The following is a 14,248-nucleotide window of genomic DNA, read 5'->3' as shown; positions in this document are numbered from 1 at the left end:
ACCATACCATAAATTATACATTTTTTCTGTCTTAAGCAAAAAATCCATAAGCCGTATAAAAGGAAAGCATTTAAATAGATGCTGCTTTACCTTAGTCTGTGGCAGATCATATGTTGTTGTTCACTGTGTCTATATAACCTACTTATATGGATTTTTAACAGATTACACTTTCAAATAGAAAATTTGCTAATCACAATTGCTTAACTTATGTTCTGATATCTACTTTGACTAACTACACTAAGTTACATCACTTAATATTTTGGACACATTTGTTAAATCTTGAAGAAATGAATCACATTATCATTCAGTAAGCAATTGCCCCAAGTCAGGCATCCACACTGTCCAATTATGGAGCTTCCATTTCAATATTTGTAATAATTTAAGTAAAACTCATGGAATCACAGAATTTGTGGGAACCTTGAAGATATTATATGCATCTAATGAAGTGTGTGTCACCCCATGAAAACATATGCCTTTTAATAAAATTTGTTAGTTGAAAAATGTGCTACTAAGCTCTGGCTAATGTCTTGCCAAGGGCAGGAATCTTCAGTGTATCCCACACAAATGACTGCCTAACCTTTGGCTGAAAATCTTCAGTGACAGAGCAGTCATGACTCCAGATGACTGGTTGTTACACTGGCTGATTGTTCTCATGGCTGGGATATTCCTTCTTATTTTCAAGATTTGAATTCCTTCTAAAACTACATTACTTGTGATTAAAATTAACAAATGAGACAGTAAGAAAGGCAGTGACTATATGAACTTATGCTCTATTATTTATATTTATTCATTTAATATATTTGCATCTCAGCCTTCGCCATGTTAATCTTGCAACAATTCTGAGTGCATATTCCAAAGTCACCCATTGTGCTTTGTAGATATGTAAAAAGTTAATCAAGTTAACATTTAAATCATGTAATCAAGTAATTTATAAACACTTATTTGTTTGTATTTGTGGTAAACATGAATAATTGATTGAATTTGACATTTATATAATAAAATGCTGTAAATAATCATAGGCTCAGAAAATAAAATTTTGAAAGAACTATACACAATGTAATCATATAGCTGTTGATGCCTAGTTAGAATTTTGATTTCAATTTTCTGTCAATCCACCTTTGGATGTAGGGTTGCAGTTTCATTCGAAGTCATTGCCCAGATTTCATGGAAACTTTTGTACTCAAAGAAAGCCAGTGTGTTATCTTGGTAAATAATCTGGTGGGTTGGTTGATATATGTCTTTTAGATTCTCCACAAAAAATAACAGAGCAATTGTTGTTGTAGCACACAGCAGGAAAAAGGAAAAAGACTTTGCAGCCTGCTACATTCTATAATATTCCTGAAGCTGTTTCACAATGTTTGGGAGACACTTAATTTTCATATTAATTATGATAATGGCTGCAGTGTTGTGAGTAAAGGATCAAAGAAACATTCTCAGAGTCACGAACATTTGCTAGAATTTTAAGTAAAAACTCGAATATAGACTCTGATTTCTAAACATTTAACAGAAATCTATCTTAAACGTTTATATTTTCATGTAGAATGTATTTTTCAAGTATTAAGATCAGAGGTAAGGACTACAGTTCAGAATCAGAGGTAATATCATGGAAGTCATCATTTCAAAGGTAGAATTGCCAAAGGAAGAAAATAGTAGTAATAGCATTATTGACTTTTGTCTCAATATACATCCACACAAAAAACAACACAACGATGTGATCCCCAATTATAACTTAAAAAAAGGCAACTATGATCTTATAGACAATGATCTCTCATCCCTTGATTGGCAATTTCTATTCACTGGATGAAATACTGTTGGAGACCATTACAACATATTTTTTACTTGAAGTCAAAAGAGTAATCAAACTATATGTACCAATAACAACTCCAAAAACCAGAAAAAAAGATTACCCATAACAATAAGGAAGCTTCAATCCAAAAAGAGATCACTTTGACGGAAAAACAAATCTGGTCACGTTGCCAACTTCAAAAGCCGATACAAAAATTTATGCCACCAGATAAAGACTGAATGCACCAATTATCACATTAAACAAGAGGAAATACTTCTACGCACCAATTCCACCTGCGCTTTCTACAATTTTGTAAACAACAAACTAAAAGACTCAAGGTCCATCCCACCCCTGAAAGGACCTAATGGTAAAGACTGCAATGATGACACCATTAAAGCATTAAACCATTAAAACAAACAACCTACTCTCTAATAAACAATTTGGTTTCAGAAAAAAAACTATCCTGTAATCTGCATCTCTGACACTGCAAAAACATATGGACTACACAAATCGATCAGAGCAAAGCAGTAGGCGCAATCTACATAGACTTCTGTAAAGCCTTTGATTCAGTGGTACATGACAAACTACTCCTAAAACTAAAATCTTATGGTATCTCTGGACACCTGCATAAGTGGATAGAAGCATTCCTGTCAAACAGAAAACAAATGGTCAAAATTGGGAGCATCCTATCAAATTCTGTACTTGTCAACAGTTGTGTCCCCCAAGGCAGTATTTCTAGGACCAACTTTCTTCATACTCTATATAAATGACCTCTGTGATCATATTAAGAGCAACTGTGTTCTCTTCGCTGATGATGTAAAGCTATTCAACACCACAGAAAATACTGCTATCCTCAAAAAGACTTCGACTATGTATCAGAATGGTCAAACAAATGGCAACTTCAAATCCCAACAAATAAATGCTCTATTGGCAAAAAAAAAATCAGAAAATAAAATGCAGGCTGAATAGTCAAGACCTTGTTGATGATCTAAACTCTGTCAAGGATCTTGGAGTACTCATCTCTAATGATCTAAATGCTAGAGCCCACTGCAACTACATAGCCAAAAAGGCATTAAGAGTTGTTAACCTAATCTTATGTAGCTCTTTCTCTGGTAATATTACACTAATAACTAGAGCATACAAAATATTTGCTAGACCAATACTGGAATACAGCTCATCAGTCTGGAACCCACATTACGTATCTGATATTAACACAGTTGAGAAAGTCCAGAAATATTTCACAAGAAGAGTTCTCCACTCCTCTACTCGTTGCAGAATACCTTATGCCACCAGACTTGAAATTCTAGACCTAAAAATCCTAGAACTATGCTGACTTTGGTCTGATCTAAGTATAGTATATAAAGTCATACATTGCAATGTCTTACCTACCTGTCTTACTTTCAGCTTCAACCATAACAATACAAGATCAAACAATAGATACAAACTCAAGGTTAATTGCACCAAACTTGATTGCAGGAAATACAACTTCAGCAACAGAGTGGTCAATGTCTGAAATACTCTACCTGACTCTGATTTCTTCCCCAACCCCAACCCCCCCCCAAAAAAACTTTAACCTTAGACTGTCTACTATTGACCTCACCCCTTTCCTAAGAGGTCTGTAGGGGGTGTGCATAAGGGCACCAATGTGCCTACCGTCCCTGTCTTATTGTTTCTTTTATTTTTTTTCTTATATGTATCCATGTATTTATAACTATGTTTTTACTTATACCTATTATCTTGTAAGCAATTGACAAACCAAATAAAATAAATAAAAATAGCACTTATATACCACTTCACAGTGCTTTACAGCCCTCTCTGAGCAGTTTACAGAGTCAGCCTAATGCCCCCAACAATCTGAATCCTCATTTTACCGATCTTGGAAGGATAGAAGACTGAGTCAACTCTGAGCCGGTTAGGATCAAATTCCTGGCAATGAGCTGAATTAGCTTGCAATACTACATTCTAACTATTGTGCCACCACAACTCAAAATAATGCTTTATTTTGTTTTTCTACTTTTTTAGAACTGAGTTCCCCAACCTTTCCAGCTTTGCGGATTGGCGGGGAGGGAGAAGTTGGATCTGTGCAAGCAGTGAGCACATATGCACACGTGCAGCTCCACTTCCGCAGCTCAGTTTCGAATGGTTCACGGCCCAGTAGTAGGCCATGGTTGGGGGTTGGAGACCCCCTATTTTAGAAGCTTCTAACAATGGGTAAATTAACAATATTGTCTATTATTATTAAAGGTGGATGCTCAATGTAAAGTTATAAAAACCAATTGAAATGTTGACAATTCTATTTAGCTCTCCTGCAATTGGAAGGATGAAGTTAATAATTATCACCAAATGGTGTAAAGTCTCACAATACTTGAGACATAATAACTGAACCACAACAGTAGTTTTTAATTTCTCAACTATTCTTAAAAGGTAGTACTGGTTGTTCTGAATTCTGACTACATACAGTATATCACAGATATGAGAACGCCCCCTCACATTTTGTAAATATTTAAGTAAATCTTTTCATGTGGCAACACTGAAGAAATGACACTTGGTTCAATGTAAAGTAGTGAGTATACAGCTTATATAACAGTTATACAAATGTATAATTTTTGTATATTTTCTCAGCAAAAAGAGCTTGGGGGCGGATAGTGACATTAAAAGTACCTGCATTTTGCAAATAAAAGCTTAAAACTATAGTTCTAGTATTTACTTACATTTTTCAATGTAAGAGCTGTTGTGAATAAAAAACATAATATCTCAAAGCAGTTTCCAACTTCATCTTAAAATTTTTGATTCTACGGATATTATTAGCCAAGCAAAGAAGGCAAACAAACAAATGTAATTCACTGAGCACTGAATTGTTAAAACTGTTCCTGGGCTTGTATTGCTTCAACCCTCAGAGCTGGACTCACAGAAATCAGTGCTTGTCCACTAAAAGAGGTAGAAAATGTACAGTGAAAATTTACTGAGACAGGTGGGGTAGAGGATGGCAGGCAGGAGTCAGATCAGAAATCACAGCATACAGAAACTTAAACTTAGAACAAAATACATTTCATGCTCTGGGAACTTGTTTTGGGGAAATGTGAGATAAGGCAACTCTTCGATTGTGGAAGTGTTGCAATTTATTATGATTTAAGAAGCATTTGGCAGCTGAATTTCAAAGCTGATATCATGGATACTGTTTGGATGCTTGACAGCATTGTGCTGTGTGTATGTATGTTCATGGTTTTAAGAAAAGGCAGATTTTACTTCCTCCTCTGGATATTTGGGTAAATTCACTTGTCTGGTTAAATGTCCCTAGGAGACTATTTCAGAGGAAGTCGGGGAAAGGGTTAATCTGGTATATTCAGTTACCTTATCACAAAGATTATATTATAATATGATAAATAGAGTAGTCCAGGCTACTCCTAGTGAAACCTACAGGAGCATCTTCAGGGGAATAAAAAAGGTCAAGATGTCAATCATATCTTTGTGATCAAAGACTTGCCCCATTTTAATGGGACCCAAGTGAAAAAGAGGCCAGGCTTTGACTGCACAGTCGTGACTTTACATTCTAATTGTTTTGTTCTTTTTTTTATTTAGTATGTTTGTTCTTTTGGATTTTTTTGGATTTTTTCATAGACCTTCTACCTATAATCCAAATAATGAGAATTCTGTTATGTGTAAGGTTCTTCAGCAGTTGCCTGAATAGAAAGATTTAACGACATGAATATAATAGCAGATACAAGATCAAAGTATTTTTGATTTAGAAGACACTACTATACATTAGAGCAAAGCCTTTCTAATTCTCTGTCTTTCTGTAAGTAACAAAAAGGCAAGACACTTAAACTGATAACAGAGAATTTTGCAGCTGATTGTTTCTATAATAATATCCTTAATCAGCCTGTGAACCTACTCTAACACAATGTAGCAAAACCACAGTGGATCCTTTGGAAAGGATGTGGGGAAACATTGCTCTAAGTGAGCCATTTTGGTTTAATGTTAACGCCATGAAGGTACAAAAAGCTGGTGCAAATTACATATCCTCTTCAGTTCTGAAATAATTGCTGCATAAAATAAAATCATGTATAATATTTTTCATGGCATATAAGCAATCTTGTGATAAGTTCATGTATATAACCTCAATATGATTCATAAAACTTTTATGGAATAAAAACAGAATTCTGAGTCTGTCTTTTCCTTTGTTGAACATTGTATATTGAATGACATAGGCTCTACTCAGTCAGGAAACTAGTTTAGGCAAACAGAAGTGTAGATTGTTATATGGATACAGATTTATGACAAAACAGCATCTAGGCCATATTGCATATGCTAGATAATAGTTCAAGCAGCTGTCTCTACGTTTCTGTTCAAGTCATGAATGCAGTTTTTATAACAGCCAGGCCTCATTAGTTTTTAAGGTCGCAGAAAAAAAGAGCACAACCCTCTTAATACTTTTATAAATGTGATGAAATTAATAACTTAGTTCAGAATAGAGGGGAAATTGTTTTTCTCGGATATGCCATTTCAATTGCAGAAGACCCACCTGTATACATAGGTTGCAAGAGGAAATGGACAAATGATGAGATGTGATTTAGAAACTTCCATCTGATGACAAGATGCAAATGTGAATGGTCACATTTTGCACTGTGAAATAATGATGCAAATTTCATCAAATGTTTTTTAAATTTTAGTCTGTAGTAGAGATATATGTCTGAATGAATTATGCTTCTTTGAAGAATGACTTTCTCATTAAAAAAATATATCAGGAAGTTGTCATCATGGGAGTGTACCTTGGAGGGTTTGTGAGAACTGGGGTTGCTTTGTAATGTTGTTGAAATAAAAAACATTAATTTAGTTGCATGTCTGGAGACCTCTAGGTACCATCATTTGATTCTGAATGTCTGTCTCTAATGCTGTACTGGTTTAAAGTACCTTCAGTAATCAAGACTTTGAAACATTATTCTGCAGAATATTATTAGCTAACAAGTTAGCTGTATAAAATAAAATGAGTGTAGAAAAATGTGCACAGGAAAATAAAAAACAACCAAACAATAAATAACTTATCCTTGAAGAGAATATTTAAAAAAAATATTTTATTTATTTTGTCAAAAGCTTACAATACAATAGAAATAAGAATAAACATAAATTTCAATATAAGAAATAGGAACTAACAATTGGGGACAATAGGACAGGGACGGTAGGCACAATTGCACACTTATGCATGCCCCTTACAGACCTCTTAGGAATGGGGTGAGGTCAATAGAGGTTAGTTTGAGGGTAAAGGAGTGGGGGTTTGAGCAGATGACAACAGATCAGATAGTGAGTTCCAGACATTGACCTCTCTGTTGCTGAAATCGTACTTCCTGCAATCAAGTTTGGAGTGGTTTACATTAAGTTTACATCTGTTGTGTGCTTTTGTGTTGTTGAGGTTAAAGCTGAAATATTCGTTAACCGGTAAGACATGTAACATATAATTTTATGTACTATGCTTAAGTCCAGTCTTAGCCAGCATAGTTCAAGGTTGTCTAAGCCTAGAATCTCAAAACTTCTGCAACACATTGAGCAAAAAAAAAAAGTATACTGTTTGTTTATAGTTCCTGCTGTTTTTGTTTGTTTGTTTGTTTAACCAAATCCTTAATGGTCTTCTTTTGAGATATATTCATGTGTCGAGAGGAAATTTAGGTATGATACAGTTACAGGATTGAATCTCCCTTTGAGAATGTCCTTGGATTTCATAGGCTAAACAGATGTAAAATTCATTTTGAAAACTGACAAGTTCACTAAATTATTCCATACTCAATATGATATAACAATAACTAATGGCATCTAAGTCAAGAAAGGTGAAATAGTTGGACCATGAGTTCTCAATTTCAATAAATTCTGATTAGATTGTGAAAGGCTTTCCAATCGACCACATGAAAAATCAATCCATTTATTACTTTGTGTGATTTCATTCTCCTTGTTTAATCACCAGTTTCCTTCTTAAATTAGTCATGACATAAAAGGGTTTCTTAACTAATACTGCTAGTATAATGGCTCTCTTACATTTTTGCTTTTGGAAAATGTACTTCTCCGTTTTTCTTTTTATGGATATCTTATTTTACTTTAAAAAACAAAGGTTAGCCGGTTAAAAAATAACCCAGGCTGTAGATGAATGTTGTAGAGCAGTGGTGGTAATGGTGCTACTGTTTATCAGAAATCTGCTTCAGTCGGTTTGGACCGGTTCAGGCAAACCAGTAATTATGAATTTGTACTGTTCGGAGAACTGGCAAATTCCACCACTGTCTGGCCCCTCCCCACCCCACCCAGTCACTCCTCATCTCGTCCGCTCACCTGTCATAGCTGCTGCTGCACTCTGTCTGGCTCCCTCACTTGCCTCAACCACATGGTATCTGAGGGCCAGCCAGCTTGCCTGCCTTCGACTGTATCTCATGCGGCATGCTTCCCATGGCCCAGCTGAGCCGCCTTGATCTGCCTGGCATCTTGGTGAGTGACTGCAAACAGCGAGGTCTGAATCCCAGCCTAGCTGCCTCCCATGTGGCCCAGCCAGCTTGCCTTCCTTCCTTGCTGCCTTCCCTGTTGTCCCCAAGACCCAGCCTGCTTGCCTGCCTTCTCCACTACCTTCCCTGTGGTCCCTGAGGCCCAGCCCGCTGCTGCCATGGCAAGCAATGGATGCTGCAGAGATTTCCTGTGTACCATTCGGAGGCCCTGCCCTTGGGTTGACAAAAGCCCATCTAAAGATCATAACTGCCTGCCGAGCCTGCATGCTAGCAAAAGGAGGCTAGGGGGAAAAAAAGAGAAGGGCCAATAGAAACATCCCATTTTCTGCCTCCATTGGGCTGTCTGCACCATGCTGGATCGGGAGAAGCAAAAAGCCCACTCAGTCCGTATGTACTCAACAGCACAACTGAGAATCTCTCTTCCAGCTTGCCAGTTCGGTCATTGGGAGCTTGAGGAGTAGATTGTTTGCCCTGAAGTCCGTCTGCTGCTGCTCCAAGCTCGGGTCTGGTTGCAGCCGACCATCCAGTGCTTGTGCCGGAATCCCAGGCATGTTGCATACTTTTCACTCCAAACAGCTTGAACTGGAAAACGGATGGCTGGGGGGGTGGGGGGAGAAGTGGTCCACCTGAACAAGCTCCAAACTGTTGCTCCTACTCCAAGACTGGGTTCCCCGCACAAGCGCTGGAAGTCTGTTACTACTTCTCCAACCAGTTAGCCTGTGCTCCCCTCTCACTACAGGCACTGATTCCCCTGGCACTCCAGGTGTGCAACTCCCAAATTTTTAAAGAATTAGAGCTGTGGGGAGGCAAGGCACACTCATCTCTGTTTCCCTCTATGACCAGCCTTGGAAAAGCCCACCCTCACAATCACATGCCTGCAGCCAGAGCCAGGCTTGGAGCAGCAGCAATGGTTTGGAGCTTGTAAAGGTGGACTGCTCCTATGCCCCAGCCACGTGTTTTCCAATCTGGGCTGCTTGGAGTGAAAAGCATGCAATATGCTGCCGCTCCTGGCATTCCCTGCATGAGCACTGGAAGAAAGGGGGTCTGAAGAGGGTCACCCAAACAGAAGCCTCCACCGCATCTGGTGCTCATTCCTCAGCCAGCCTGGATTTCTCAAAGGAAGAAAGAAAAGAAGTAGCGAAGAGCCCCAAGGAGAACTTACTGTCTTGGCCCAGCTGTGGCTTTCAGAGAGAGAGAGAGAGAGAGAGAGAGAGAGAGAGCGCTTCTTAAAGCAGGCCCATCCCACTCTCTGTCATCCCTCCACCTGGATCCCATTCTCACCCCACCAGCCCTCGTGTTAGGGAAGACGATATCAATCACAGCTGGGTTGGGCCAATTTCTTGGGGCGGAGAGGAGGTTGCGTGTCTCCCAAGCAACTGAGGCATGCCCAGCACCAATAAGGGCCGGAAGAAGCTCCAGGAAGAGTGAGATGCCAGAGAATCAGCACCGGCTGCTTCTTGATCCCCCACAATCACCCTTACCTTCTCAGGCCAGGCGAGGAAGGAGAGGGGCAGGGCCAGCCAGTGTTGTGGTTAGCTGGCAACAGGTACAGACAGCTGAGGAGAGTGAGGACTCAGATGAGGGGCCAGGACCATTAGGGAGTGGACTGCTGCCTTCAGAGACTGTGAAGGCTGGCAGCAGTGAGGAGGTTCCTGAGGAGCCTGTGCCAAGTGTGCGTGCGTACAGAATTGTTCGGAGGAAAGAGCAGCACGGGTGACTTGGGAGTAAAGCTGCAAGGTAATGAACCCTCCTTCAGGAAGATAAAAGCCAGCTGTGAATGAATGTACTTTGCAGAAGGCAAAAATGTTTTGAAACTCCAGCCTCGTGGACATTCCAGTATCCTGAGTTTGTATTTGAAGATTCTTGTATTGCAAATTATTTCTTGTCTGTGATCTTTTGGCAAGTCTTGCACAGTTTGGCAAGGCTTGTGCTTATCACAGCTAATTGTTTTGCAAAAGCATTACAAGGTTTCTGTTCTATTTCGATTGTGTTTGATTTGTTGGAAAAGGGCATGGGTCAGAACAGCCAGTGATGGGACAGAGAGCCGCAGCAGAGGGCCCAAAGAGCCACATGTGGCTCTGGAGCCATGGGTTGCCGACAACCATACTAGGAGAAATGGTTGTTAAATTATATGAATCCTACCACTGAAGTAACCTACCCATCCTTGCAAATGCTTTAAGCATTATAAGCTGCCAATGTCAAGCAAGGTGGAGTTATTCTTCCTCACCATATGTGGAAGTTACCAGCCAATAGTGGAATTGGTGCTAAAGAATATGGAGCAGAAAGCATAGAATTTGAATGTAAGATACAGCTAAATTCAGCTTTCTAAAATCACACTATAACTACAATGTGCCATACAATGATTATCTGTGATTTTGCATTTTTTAAAAATATGTACTTATTCCGATAGGTTTAGTAAATGTATCTGGTGTTTCTATAACATGTTTTTTCCATGAATATGTGAGTGAATCACTAAAATGAATTCATTTAAATAATTGTCAGCTAAGAAAACATCTAATTTTTTTCTTGCTTGTTATTGAATGCTGTGAAGCAGCTTAGAACTGACATTTATTACATGACACAATATAACAAAAGTTCTTTCAAAACTGAATGTGAATAATAATTTGCCTTTATTGTTTCTTTACTTCATCATGACAAATAGAATGTGTATTTTATTTTATCTTTAATGCATGGAATTTAGTGTATCATAGAAAAAGGAGAAGGCAGGATATTGCACAATTTGAGAAATAACTTATTGCCCTCACTGAACTAGCACAGTTGTGAATGCCTTCATTTAAAGTTAACGCAGAAAGCAAATTGCTTTAATGACCTGTGCAGGATTATAGTATTATAACATCATCTGACTGGCAAATTCAGCATTTTTAATTTGTAGGCTGCAGTTTGTAATGAGTGCATTTTGAAATGCAAACAAGCACTACTTTCAAAATGCAAAAATTTTGATTAATGAAAGAAGGTAAACAATTTTAGAGAATCTTGTAAGAACACTGTTGTTCTGTTTGAATAGGTTATCATTTTCTTTTAAACAGTTCCTCATTTCAACATTTGTATATAAAGTCACATTTTCTCTTAAAATGTGAATTAATAAAATAAATTGTGATTGCTCTGTAAGGATGGATTTTTGGTACACCTTGATAGATATTTCAAGATTTCTTTTCATTGCCTTTTTTATAAATGGAAAATAACTATCTAGCTTAGCATTTGAAAACAGATTTTGGTTATTACATACAAATATTTTTCTTCCCTTTCCCTATATCTGTGATGGCAAACCTATGGCATGCATGCCAGAGATGGCACACAGGGCCCTCTCAGTGGGCATGCACACCATCGCCAGCTGCTCTTCTGGTTTCTGGCATGTGTCAGCCAGCTGGTATTCAGAGGTGCCAGAGTGCTGGAAAATGGCCAAAAACCAGGCCATTTTTGGCACAAAAAATGGCCAGAAAACAGCCAGAAAACCAGCCTAAAAATGGCCAAAAAAACAGGACGTTTTCCAGCCATTTGGGGGGGCATTTTTCATGCCAAAACCGGCCTGAAAACCAGCCTGAAAACGGCACCAAAACCATCCAAAAATCAGGCATGCACACACCAGTTAGCCGGTCTTCAGTTTTCTGGCACTCTGGCACATGCACATGCACGTACGTTCATTTGGGCACTCGGTGCCAAAAAAGTTTACCATCACTGCCCTATATCATTGTTTCACAACTTAACACGTGGGATGGGATTCTATGGTTTGGACTGCTTTGGGTGAACCAGATGTTAAAGTTACATCTGGTTTGCTAAATGGTATTTCAACTGACCCGCCCACCCTGCCCCTCCCAGTAGTCTCCACACAGCCCATTTTCGATGGAGGTAATTTCAGGGCCCACGCGGAGGCTCTGGGGGGGGGAATGGGTCTTCCGGAAGTTCAGAAATGGGCCTGTTCCTGGCTTCTAGAGGGCGTCCAGAGTCTGGGGGAGGCTGTTTTTGCCCTCCCAGTTGAGCTGTTCCTCCAGGCGAGCCTTGTTCCTTTTGTACAGGCATCATGTCTTTGGCTAAATGTCCAAAAGGGCCAGAGCTAATAAACCAGCAGGGAATTCTGGGAATTGAAGTCCAAACATCTTAAATTTGCCAAGACTAAGAAATCCAAATAATGCATGTTTCAACACTGCTTTCATCATTTTGACAAAAGCAGCCATATTCTGCAAACATGGGCATTTAGGCAATTGAATGCAACTGTCTGCTTGTTGCAGAAATCTAAATTAAACTATCCACAGCAGATGATTCTTTAGCTTCTGGCTGAATGGTATTTTTCTTTCACCATCTGGAATTGCAGTCACCTCTATTCCATTCAGCTAAAAGTAGGAAGTTGGACAAATGAATAACAGAAAGTATAACAGAATAACAGAGTTGGAAAGGGATCTTGGAAGCCTTATAGTCCAACAGGCAGGAGACCCTATACTAGCATTGGCAAAACTTTTTGGCACCAAGTGCCAAAACAGGAGCACTCATGCAAGCTCTCACTCGCCCACGTGCCGGAAACAGAAAGAGCAGATGAACTTCCAGTTTCCAGTGTGCCTGATCTTCCAGTTCCTGGTGCACATGCGCTCGCAAAGACCAGCTGACCAGCTCCACCTGGCCTTTCAGTGGTCGTCACACCTCCCTGTCCACCCCCTGGTCTCCATTGGGGTGGCAGGACATCCTCACTAACGACCTGGTTCTACAGCCCCAGATAGGGAGAGCTGGAGGTCTTCCGAGGTCAGGAAGGGGTGTTGTGTTCCCAGGGCTTGGGTTGGGGTGCCAGCAGATGGGAGAGCTTCTCCCTAACTCTGGTGGGGAGGAAGCACCCTGTTCCAGCCCACCACCAAGATCAAGCTAGTGGACCCCCCCGCCAGTTTTGCCAAAGGAGCATGATTGCTTCCCGGCCAGCGTGCCTTTTAACCCTGGCGCTGGACAGACGTTCCTCCCATGTGGATTCAGCTCCTGCACAACCCCACAGCCCCAGAAGAGCAGCAGCAACAACCACAACACAGCGAGAGACAGAAGCGAGAACCACCTCTGCCCTTTCACCCCCAGTGGCGGCAGGAGCAGCAGGTGGGGCAGTTGACCACCCAGCCAGCAAACGCTGCCCTGCCTGCTGCTCCTGCCAGTGCTGGGGGTGAAAGGGCAATGGTGGTTGTCACTCCTGCCTCTCACCCTGTTGTGGCTGCCACTGCTGTTCTTCTGGGGTGGCAGGACTGAGCATGTGAATCACCGCCACCCCCTCGACCCCGGAAGAAGTAGGAGCAGTAGGCAGGGCAGCATTTGCTGGGTGGGCAGTCAACTGCCCCCATGCCTGAGCTGGCTGGCATGTTGGAACCTGGAAGAGCAAGGGGAGCAGAGCTGCCAGCCAGGACGGGAGGGCCGGGGCTTTTCTTCCTCCCCGCTTGAGTGGCGTTCTTGCACGGCCCCAGCTCTCCAGCCCACGGCACCGACACGTGTCCGCAGTCCAGAGCAGCTGGCCAGCAGCTCTGCTGGGAAGATGATCTTCTGGTTTCTGGCATGCATGCACACCGGCCAGCAAGTCTTCGTGCACACATGATCTCCAGAAACGAAAGGCCAGGTGGCCGGCATGCATGTGTGCTCTGGGAACCAGAAGATCATCTTCTCAGCATGCACATGCCCATTGGGTGGCTGCTCTTCTGGTTTTTGGTGGCATGTGCATGTGAAGTCCAGCTGGCTGGCATGCTGGAACCCCGGAAGAGCAATAGGCAATTGCTGGCATGCCCAAAGAGATGGCTCTGCATGCCACTTCTGGCACACGTGCCATAGGTTCACCATTACGACCCGATACCATTTCAGACAAATGATTGTCCAATCTCTTCTTGAAAGCTTCCAGTTTCACTGATTAACTGTTCTGTCAGGACACTTCGTCTTATTTCTAAGTTGGTTGGATTAGTTTCCATCCACTGCTCTGCCTTCGGATGCTTTTCAAAACAGGTTCTCCCAC

General features: G+C 40.8%; 1 protein-coding gene across 13 annotated transcripts in view; it reads left to right on the top strand.

The window, feature by feature from the left end:
* The window catches only part of GRIP1 (glutamate receptor interacting protein 1), a 286,681-nt gene that overhangs the window by 86,317 nt on the left and 186,116 nt on the right, over window positions 1-14,248 (top strand). The gene's annotated exons all lie outside the window — the stretch shown is intronic.

The sequence above is a fragment of the Pseudonaja textilis genome, chromosome 5 (genome assembly GCF_049901715.1).
Source record: "Pseudonaja textilis isolate UNSWEBS1 chromosome 5, rPseTex1.2, whole genome shotgun sequence".
In the NCBI taxonomy this organism is placed as follows: Eukaryota; Metazoa; Chordata; class Lepidosauria; order Squamata; family Elapidae; genus Pseudonaja; species Pseudonaja textilis.
The sequence above is the reverse complement of the archived record's forward strand: the minus strand, read 5'-3'. Positions and strand labels throughout refer to the sequence as shown.